Below are 10,282 nucleotides of genomic sequence, written 5' to 3' on the forward strand. Positions count from 1 at the left end.
CTCTGTATTTCTGTTTATGTCACTGGCGGTTCTGAGACCATGCATCCTGAGTTGAAGTGAGTAGAATGGAGGTACAGTGAACTCATACCCCACAAGTTCAGTGTGGCAGGAGGGACCAAGCTTTACCAGGCTTCAGGGAAGACCAGCCCCTCCTCTAAAGCCAACCCCCCCATTCCTATGAACTGTCCAAATGTCTGAATTCCTGAGATCCCTGCTCCCACTCTCTAGGCTACGGCAAGGGGAGTAACTTTGGCCATGATTCTAGAGGAGGCAGCAGAGTAATTACAGTTACTGGAAGTAATCCTGCTTCCTTTTAGCCTTCTCTAGCCCGCTAGAAGAAAAATTAAAAAAAAAATAAAACAGAAAGAAATCAAAACAAAACAAAACTTCCCCAAAACACCAAGCCGCAGGCGGGGGTGGGGGACGGGTTCTTAAACCTCCTTAGTTTAGTCTGCGTGGTTGGTTAGGAGGGGGTAGTGAGGGGGTGGCTTAAACATTTGCATTCCTGGGGCTTAGCTGGCTCTTCGGGGGTAGAGTTTCTGGGTTAGTGGTCCACCAAGATGGAGTCAGAACTCCTTACAAAGAAAGCATGTGTGTGTGTTGGAATTTCAAATATCCTGCAAGGCTTGGGTGGCCTCCTTGAGCACCAAGGGCATGGACACAGGCTCTCGTGTTAGGGAGACTTGTCATGGAGTTGGGTCTTCAGACCTTTATAGCACGTTCACTGTGTGTTGGGGGCACAGCTGAGAAAGGGGTAAGAAGCTTCTAGGTACCGAGTGGTGGGAGACAGGCATGGGGTTGTTCCCATTTTATCACAGCAGAGGCCATTAGGGCTGAAGTCACCTGATTGTCACTGTAAGGTGCCATCGTCTTCAGGACCAGTGAGATGGCAGAGATGTAAGATGCAGGTCCCATGACTGAGGTAGTGTTGGGGGAGAAAATGAGTATGTTAGACAAGGAGGTCAGGAATGGACAGGCCAAGGTCATGGGAGAAGATTTTTATGGACAAGCAAGCTGGAGGGCACAGACCTGGTCCTTTAGGCAGGACACAAGGGCTGGAAGACTATCAGCCAACTCTACTCTGGGTCAACAGGCACAGTCCCTCTGTGGGCAGGGAAGAAACTGTCCTAGGCATGGGGCTAGGAGCTGAGTGTCTCCAGTGGTGGCTCATAGGCACAGTGGGGCTGGAGAAGATGACAGCCATAGGGGCAGTCCAGTAAGTGCCACCTGTGATACTCCCACCCCTACCCCACCCCACCATGGCTTTGTGTCCTGTGAAGCAACAGCCCTGGTGTCTGTTTTATATGTTGCAAAAGCTGTCTGTCTGTCCTCAGGAAATACGCAGCTGGGTCATGTTGGACAGGCAGTTGATATGCCTGCCCCCTTGGAACACCTATTCTGTAAGAGACTCAGAGGGTCAGCCCTGGAGATGGAGTCTTACCTTGGCCCTGTCCCTGTAGCTTGTCTTTCCTCAGATCCTGGCACATGCCAGGCTCAGGACTCAGTGGGTGCCAGCATTGTCTCACCTAATAATCAAGTCGTTCCTATCGGGTTCACAGAAAGGGGAAACTGAGGCCCACAATATTGAAGGTTATAACCCAGCCGGGGCCACAGCACACTGAGAATTTCAAAGCCCTGTGACTTTCTGATTCTGGCAGATTTTCCAGGCTCTTATCCATCCCTGTTTGGAGAAGTAACCATTAACTTGCCCCCTCTGTATGGTGTGCTCATCAGCTGTTGGCAAGTGTGCTCAGACATTCCCACTGATAACTGACCAAGACATCTCTGAACAGGGGCCCGAGAGCCTCAGCTAATACGTTTTCTTCAAAGCGGGGTGAGAAATGGCTTCATCCCTGGGCAGAGTGTAAAGTGGGACTGGGGGTGCTGTGCTAAGGGATTCTGAGACAATTGGGGTCACCTGCTGGTTCCATTGTGATTGACAATTAGTGGACTATTTTGGAGGGCACACACACAGGTGCAGGTATTACAGAGGGTGGTGTTTTTAGAACTTTGGACCTGGCCTTGGCTACTCTGATGGCCAGCAGGAGGCAGGGCCCCTTGTCTGGGAGGGGAGCTCTGGGTCAAGTCACCAGACACAAGACCCTATCACCCTCACCACACCCTTCCTAAGGCTCTTCCCAGACACCTTTTGTTGTCTGGCTCTGACAGACGTCTGGGCTCCCAGGGAGGTTCCTGATGGGGAACCTTAGAAACAGGTCACTCCCTTCCCGTGTAGCCAGCACTGACCCAGAGGTGACCTGCCCCATGTGACGGTGTCTGTCTGAGTGTCACTCTTTGATGCTGGCAGTGGAGAGGCCAGGTGGCCATCTCTTCCCAGCTTTGGCCTTTGAAGACTTTGTCACCTCAGCCACAGCACTCTGCATGCTCCTACGGTCAGCCCCTCCTCCCCTCTGCCATATTGGAAAGGGGAAATCCAGCCTTGACCTCTTCCGCTCTCACGAGCGAGCGAACGAGCGCTCATGAGCTGGCGGCTCCCAGTCTCTGGATGGAGCAGGCGAGTTCCTGCTGGGCAGGAGCCAAGGGCTGCGGGGGCTTGATATGGCCCCTCTCTGGCCCCTACCCCTTTGCCTCCCACAGAATCCTGGGGTTTTCCATTTCTTCCTGGCTGGCTTTCTCGGTCCCCTCCACCCCCAGGCCTTTTGGCTGGGACTTTAGGAGATCTGCCCATGGATGACAGAGCCCCTGCTTGGAACCGTAGACCCAACTCCTGAGGCCCAAAGAGAAAGTCAAGGGTGGCGTTCTTCTTTTGAGGAAAACTGAGGTATGGGCCTCAAGGAGGGAATTACTTTGTTTAAGCCACAGAATTCCTCCCCAGGGTATCTATCTGGTGGCTCCATCCTGGTGACAATATTCCTGGGTTTCTTTCCTTCCAGTTCTTACCCTTTTTGTTTGTTTGAGACAGGGTTTCTCTGTGTGTAGCTCTGGCTGTCCTGGAACTCGTTCTGTACAGAGATCTGCCTGTCTCTGCCTCGAGAGTGCTGGGATTAGAGGCGTGTGCCACCACTGCCTGGCACCTATCTTTTTTGTGTGGCTATATTAGGACCTTTATTTATCCCTCCCCAGACAGTTTCAACTTGTGGAATGGTGTGTGTGTGTGTGTGTGTGTGTGTGTGATAACTTGAATGTGGAGGTATGAGGACACTTGTGGGAGTTGGTTCTTCTATGCCATAAGCCTCTACCAGCTGAGTTCTATCCCCAGCCCAAGGGACACTGATTTCTGATAATCTCTTATAGTTTTGGTTTCGAACTTAGCCTTTAACGGCTGAGCCATCTCTCCAGCCCTAATTTCTGACTCTCACACCTATGTTTTTCTCAGTGAGTCTGGCACCTGTGATACAGCTGGACCTGCCCCTAAGTGAGCAAGTTGTTCTCCTTGCCATGTGGATCACTGTGAAGCAGGCCCAGACACGGGAGACTGCACGGCCATCCATGGCAACAGTGAATGACATTTTCAGTGGCCCGCAGTGTCATCCTGTCTGCTCTGCTATGTGCAGGCTCTGCTGCAGTTCTACTCTTCAGCACATAGTAGGTCCCCAGTAAGCTTCTCATAGGGAGTGTGGAGATGTTCAGTGCTGGCCGCATGAGCCTTTCTATCCTCAAAGTCTTTAATGGGCAGCTGTGGCAGCCTAGGGGGTCCTGGACTGTCCCCGCTGAGGAGGCTGGATGGGTGGGCACGGGGTGGGAGCCAAGACAAAAGCCTTTTGTATCCTTGGAGAAATTCTAACCCTGTCTCTCCCTGATGCTGGAGCTGCCAGTGGCCAGCCTGTGCTCCCATAAAGAGATCTTTGTGTGTGGTTCCTGGTGGGAAGCAGCTGCTGGCCGGTGTCTCCTGGTGCCCAGAGGCTCTGGGATGGGTGTGACAGCCTTGAAGCCAGGGAGCGTGCACCATGACAATAACTCTGTGACCCTTAACTTCTTAGAGCTGACTGACACCAGGCTAGACGGGCGCGTTCAGGACACGAAGTCTGTTTCCTGCGCTAAGGGGCCTGTGTGGCCGCATCCAGTGCAGACGCATTCTTCCTTCGCAGACGACGGGGACACTGGCCTCTCTGGCTGCTGGATGGGAAGGTGGTCGGGTGGAAGGTGTAGCAGCTGGCTGTCCTATCTGGAAGGACAGGACTCACTGGCTGTTGCTCCCGAAGAGATGGTTTGTGTGGGTGGAGGGAATGTGTTGAGCCTCTCCTGTGCCCGTGTAGATGTGGATTGCCTAAACTGGGGCTGGGTGCCCAGGGGCCCAATGCTCTGTGGTCCGTCTCTGAGCTGATATCCTTGGCTCTGGGCCAGGGAGGAGAGAGGGAGCAACCAAAGCTGCTTCCTAGGCACAGCCAACTCTACCCTCTAGAGACAGTTTGGGCTGTAGAGAATTTGTCTGCATCTCTAGGAAGTGAGGGTCCCTGGAAGGTAAGCTGGGGGGGGGGTGGAGGAGCAGGGTTTACAGCCCGCCAATTGGGGACAGACAGAGGGATGCATGGGTACCCAGTCCGTGTAGTGGTGTATCTGAGGGAGGTGCTGGGTCCCGCTTCCCTAGAGTATCGTGCAGTGTTCCTGTGGAGCATGGTGGCATAAGAAGGAGGAGTCTCACACTTATCCCACAGGCTTTATTCATTACCACGCCGGGCACCATTCCAGATCTTGAGACGTGTGGGCAAGATGAAGTTCCCGCCCTCGTGGGGTGCCTACGGGGTGAAGACAAGTCTCCAGCTGGTGTCTCCTGGGCACAGCGTTTCTGGGGAAGCGAGGGCTGGGTTCCTGGGCTAGGAAGGCTAGGGCAGACATGTCTGCTATCGCAGGCGATGGCTGGCAGGCCTCGGTGGGGTCTGATCTCAGAGCCAGGCCTCATGGGAGAGAGGGGGTAGCCCTCTGAATGAAGGAGACTCCTTGGATGATGCAGAGGCCCTGAGTTTCAGAATCTCGGAAGACTGGGGAGCGTGGCAGGGTGAGGAAAAGCAGGTGACACGGCCCAGTGGAAGGCCTACAGGCTCGTGGGACGCTAGCTCATGCCTGAAGGCAGCCACGGGAGAGTGTGAGCAGCCGAGGGACATAAGCTGGCTTAGAAGCCACCAGGGAAAGGGAAGGCTGTGACATGAGGGGCTCATGGTGGCCTCTGGAAGGAGCAGAGGTGGGGATGATAACGACCTGGTTCTTCCCAGACTGACTGGATCTCTGCCCTCACACTTGGCCGTGATGTGACGTCAAATAAAGGTCACCAGGAGGCAGGTGCCCCACCCAGGAAGCCTTTGCAAAGTTCGCCTGGGAACCGTGGAGGAGGAGGTCTCAGCATGCCCGTGGCCCTGTGCTCGGTCCCCAGCACCATAAATAAATAGTTTAAAATATTCATAAGCAAACAAAGGAAAAGCCCTCAACCCGGGGAGATGACTCAGGTGTTACAGAGCTTGTCATGCAAACACGAGGGCCTGAGTTTAATCCCCCAGAACTTACAAAAGAGCACCACGCCTGGCGGCACGTGCCTGCAATCCCAGTGCCGGGGAGGCAGGGACAGGAGATCCCCACAGCTTGTAGCCAGCCAGACTAGCTCAGTCAGTGAGCTCCAGGTTCAAGAGGAAACCCTGCCTTTAAAAAGGTAGTGAATAAGGAAGATAGATGTCCAGGGTTGACCTCCGGCCTTCATGTGTGTACAGACACACAGACACAGACACACACAGACACACACACACACACATACACACACACACACCCCTAAAACAGAAAACAAATTGGTTTGGTGAAGGAAGAGTTGAGGAATCTAGGCGCTCTGGGTCCGGGAGTTCCAACCCTGGCGTCAGCAACTGTGTCTCTTGCTGTTTACGCGTCTCATTTCATTCCTTCTGACCCCTTTCTCAGAAGGTCATTCAGGCAAAAGTCCCGGGATTGTTTTGACTGGTCCCATATCTTCACTGTCCCAGGGCCATGTAAATCTCCTGGTACAGCAGTTTGAAGTCGTGTCCCAACTCCCAGGGCCCAACAGTCGTCCAAGCCCTCCTTTGTGGAAAGGGACTGGAAGTCCTGGAAGTCCTGTAGGGAAGTCAGCGCCGGGTCCCCTTGGCATTCCCGTCTCCTCGCTAGGAGCAAAGAAGATGTCTGTTTTGCCACTCCGAAAGCCAGCCCTACACCTCACTGCAGAGTGCTCCATTTGTCAGGGTTAAAGGTCATGGTGGCAAAGCGTAGTGTCGGGTACAGAGTATCTCAGGTTCACCTGGGAAGATGAGCCAGGGGACTGGCCCTGTCTTATACTGCCATTGTCCCAGCTGTCCCCCAAGAGCATGACAGGGCCAGCTGCTGGCATCAGGTGGGAGAGCTCCCACACGCTGGGCCTCCCGGACTCGTGGGAAGGCTTCTCGGGTGGGAAGAGTTCCCCAGTGGCAATCAGAACCTACTCCGAGCACCACCAAGGACTGGCCTTACTGCTCTTCTGAGACCCACCCAGTCTCCCCCTGCCACAGAGGTAGATACCCACAGGCCACTAAGATTCCACCCTGCACAAATTCTCAGACCATTGGAAGCACCCTTCCGCCATCCAGAAGAGTCCAGTGGTGTCCCACGGTCATCTCCTTTGTGCTCCAAAAGGGACATGATCAGAATAGATGCAGAGGTAGGCAGAGCTTGGCCTAGATGCCTCCGAGTGGCCTCCTTGGAGGGCTGTGGAGACCTGGCACAGGAGCTGGGGGGAAATCTAAGAGTTTTGAGAAGTTGGGATACCCACAGGGCCCTGCTGCAACTGCCATGTCTACTTTCCCAGAGAGAGCTGCTGGCCAGCAGTAGCCTGCGTACTTACCCCCTGGAGACAAACAGCCAGCACCCTGATGCTAGCCCAGCAGGCAGTAAGCCTGACTTTCCAAGGGGCTTCCTTCATTCTGAAAGTTTAGTCTACTTCGGTTTAATTTCAAAGACGTATTTCTTTTGAGTCAAAACATAAAAAATCCCCCTGTATGCACTGTAGAGCATGTTGGGTATAAGGAATGGGTGTTGGGGGAGGAGCAACTGCAGCATTCTCGAAGCCTTGTCTGTCTGCTGCCCTGGGAGGTGCTGCATCCCAAAGGTACTTTTTTCCCCATCTGAGGGTCTTGGCTTTGGGGTTGGTGTTTCAGGGCTGGGTAATCAGGTGGTTTCTTGTGTTTAGACGAATCTGCTGTTGTTGTTTCTTAGCCAGGAGTCAAGCATGACCCTTGTGCACATGTGTAGTACATCAGACAAGCTGGCTGGCCCTCCGTGCCCTCCTAAGTAGCACTCACGGGGTGGGGGAAAATACAGTTTTATTTCTGTCTATGCCAGTTTAAATTTAAATTTCTGTGCTTTCTCTCTCTCTCTCTCTCTCTCTCTCTCTCTCTCTCTCTCTCTCTCTGTGTGTGTGTGTGTGCGTGTGTATGTGTATGTGTGTTTCATGATGTTTGGACTCTGTGGCTGTAACATTATTATGGGCACAGTGTATGCATCAGTCTGTGTCTTCTGTCTTTGTCTTTTGGGAGTGATTGTTTAACAATGGACCCTTTGCCACATAGGTGTAAAAACTGGAAAAGGATGGTGAATTCTGGCACAAATGAGGCTCTGGGTAATAAAGAGGCAGCCAAGGCCTGCAGAGTTGCTGGGGTGGGGCCCTGGGCAGTGAGAATTCAGTGTCTGTGTCCAGGACATAGTGAGAGTCCCAGATGAGGTTGGGAAGTACAGAGGGTGCTTTTCTTAGGCCCGTTCAATGTATTGATTAGGAATCCATGACCTTGAAGGGCGCTTGGCCTGGGCCTGAGTAGCCTGCTTCTGTAGGATGGGAGCAGAGGCCACAGGGACAGTGGGCAGCAGGAGAGCATCCTGGGAGCCAGAGTAACCTTGGCACTCACAGCTCTCTCCTGGGCACTCTGCCTCAGTCCTGACTCCAGTGACTTGTCTGTCTGTTTGTTTTGTTTTATGAGAGAGGCCTCATGTGTAACCCAGCTTTGCCTTGAACTCACTATGTGGTGGAGGCTGGCTTCAGTCCTGTCCCACATCACCCTCCCATGTGCTGGGACTGTGGGCACATGCTACCACACTTAACTTGGCTTTAATTCTCTTCACCAACAAGCAGGTGTGTTGGGCACCAGCGACACCCACGTGTCTCCAAGCTGCTTTCCAGATATGTGGACCTGGGTGATACCCTGTTCAGTGTCTCCCTGACAAAGGAGCCCCGAGGCTCAGGGGAGATGTGAGCTTTTAGCTACTTGAGGCTTGGTTTTTCAGTGTCATAATCTGCTTTTTTTTTTTCTTTTGAGTTGGCTTCTACCTCCTGCCAGTTTGTCTCCCTGCCTGTTTGGTGAGTCCTGCAGCTTGTGAGTATGTGGGCTGCCTGGAGTGGCCCTGACTGGACCCAGATGCAGTTTGGAAACCATGACTGGAAGGAAAGGGTACTGCAGAGAGCCCTAGGGAACTGTTCACCATAAGAACGGTGTCCTTCCCTCCGTGCTAGGCCAGTTGTCCTTTTCAGCAGGACTGCTTTCGGGAGGACAGACAGTGCTGGCCATTGGTCAGCTTAAAGAGACAAGAGGGTACTGCTGGTGGCGATGGGCCACATTTCTTAACAGTTTTGAGCATTTGTCCTGGAAATGCCAGGATGAAAGAGCTCTTCTTTTATTACTTTTAGATGTCTATGCCTTAAGTTTCCCTTTCTTTTATTTTCATATGAAAGAAGTGTTTATTGTGGAAAATATAGATAACCTAAAATTTACTATTTAAATCCTAGGCTCAAGCCCAATGCCTCATGCATCGTGAGCAAATGCTCTACCACTGAACCCCATCTCCAGCCCCTAACCATTTTAAAGAATAAATTCAGGCTGTCGAGATGGATGTGTCAGTGGACAAAGACAGTTGCCTCTAGTTAGGCCTGATCACCCGAGTTCAGAGCCCCGGAACCATGTGGTGGAGGCGGAGAACTGGTTACTCCATGTTGTCTGCTGACCTTCACAGACTTGCCGTGGCACGCACCCCCCATACAATACACTAACAAATAAGTGTATGAGCGTAAGAGTAAGTTCAGAGGGGGCGGTAATATGCGTGTCATCATGCAGCTGTTGCTCCTGCCCATGTCCAGAACCCAGCTGAAAGTCTGTCCCATGCGGTCCCCACTCTCCCTCTCCACCACCCCACCCAGCCCTAACATTCACCAATCTGCACCAGTCTCTGAATGCTGTTCTCTGTAAGGACCACATCGTTGCCAGAGACTTTTTCCAGCCTGGTCCTGCTTTAGCCCCAAATAAACACATGGATGCTATATTAATTATAAAACTGTTGGTCGATGGCTAGGACTTCTTATTGGCTAGCTCTGTCTTAATTATTAGCCCATAACTACTAATCTATGTATTTCCATGTAGTCTTGACTTACTGGTGACTACATGGCATCTCCTCAAGGTCTCTCTCCGCCTACCTTTCCCAGAATTCTCCTCACTTTCTAGTCCCACCTATCTTCCTGCCTCTATTGGCCAAACAGTGTTTTATTCATCAACCAGTAAGAGAAATATATATGCAGAAGGACATCCCCCATCACCACAGAGAAGTGAAAGCATAATGTATGTATCTTTTTTGTGACTTACTTCATTTCCCAAAATATTCTCACGGGTCGTCTCGGAGCAGATGTCAGAGTTCCCTGCTCTTTTAAGTCGGAATCATTGCAGTCTGTCCATCCACGCATCCATCAGTAGACACACCGGCAGCCCCCACCTTGGCCGTAGTAAGCAGAAATGCCGTAAGCATGGCTTTTCAGTTTTTTTGGACAGTGGTTAATCTTTGCTGTTAATTTGACTGGATTTAGAGTCACCATGGAAACCCACCCTGAGTGCAGTGCCGCCTCCCGGGGGCTGTGGTCTCTGACTGAATAAAAGGAGGTGAGCTGAGCCCCAGGATTCACCTCCTTTGGTTTCCTAGCCGCAGCCAGGATGTGACCAGCCACCTCACGCTCCTGCCACGATGGCCCGTATCCTCAGTCTGTAAGCCGGAATACATCCTTCTAGGAGTTGCTTGTATTTGGGCATTCTGGCACAGCAGCGAGAAGAGCAACGGATTCAGAGCATTGGTTCGAGGGTGGGGCCATTCCTGTGATACACCCGACTGTGTGGTCCACAGGCCTTTAGAACTAGTTTTCAGGGGGAGCGTGGAAGAGTTTGGAGCCATGGGCTATGGTGCTGTAAACAGAACTGTCCTTGTGGGAGTGGGGAAGAATGCAGAAAGAAATGTGGACAGTGGGAACCTGGCTTGGGAGGTTTCAGAGAGGAACGGATGCTCTATCGGGAAGTAGGTCAGAAGC

General features: G+C 52.3%; 1 protein-coding gene and 1 long non-coding RNA gene across 6 annotated transcripts in view; one reads left to right on the plus strand and one right to left on the minus strand.

Annotated features, from left to right (window-relative positions):
* Nucleotides 1-10,282, plus strand: part of Spsb1 (splA/ryanodine receptor domain and SOCS box containing 1) — a 70,719-nt gene that overhangs the window by 25,746 nt on the left and 34,691 nt on the right. The window lies entirely within an intron of this gene.
* Nucleotides 4,606-10,282, minus strand: part of LOC121135780 — a 6,598-nt gene continuing 921 nt past the window's right edge. Inside the window, exons 3-5 of the long non-coding RNA XR_005872890.1 lie at nucleotides 9,887-10,011; nucleotides 9,573-9,699; nucleotides 4,606-6,080 (exon numbers count right to left, since the gene is read on the minus strand). This is a non-coding gene — a long non-coding RNA (uncharacterized LOC121135780). The remainder of the gene's footprint in view (nucleotides 6,081-9,572; nucleotides 9,700-9,886; nucleotides 10,012-10,282) is intronic.

This window comes from Mesocricetus auratus, unplaced genomic scaffold (genome assembly GCF_017639785.1).
Source record: "Mesocricetus auratus isolate SY011 unplaced genomic scaffold, BCM_Maur_2.0 Super-Scaffold_100042, whole genome shotgun sequence".
Lineage (NCBI taxonomy): Eukaryota > Metazoa > Chordata > Mammalia > Rodentia > Cricetidae > Mesocricetus > Mesocricetus auratus.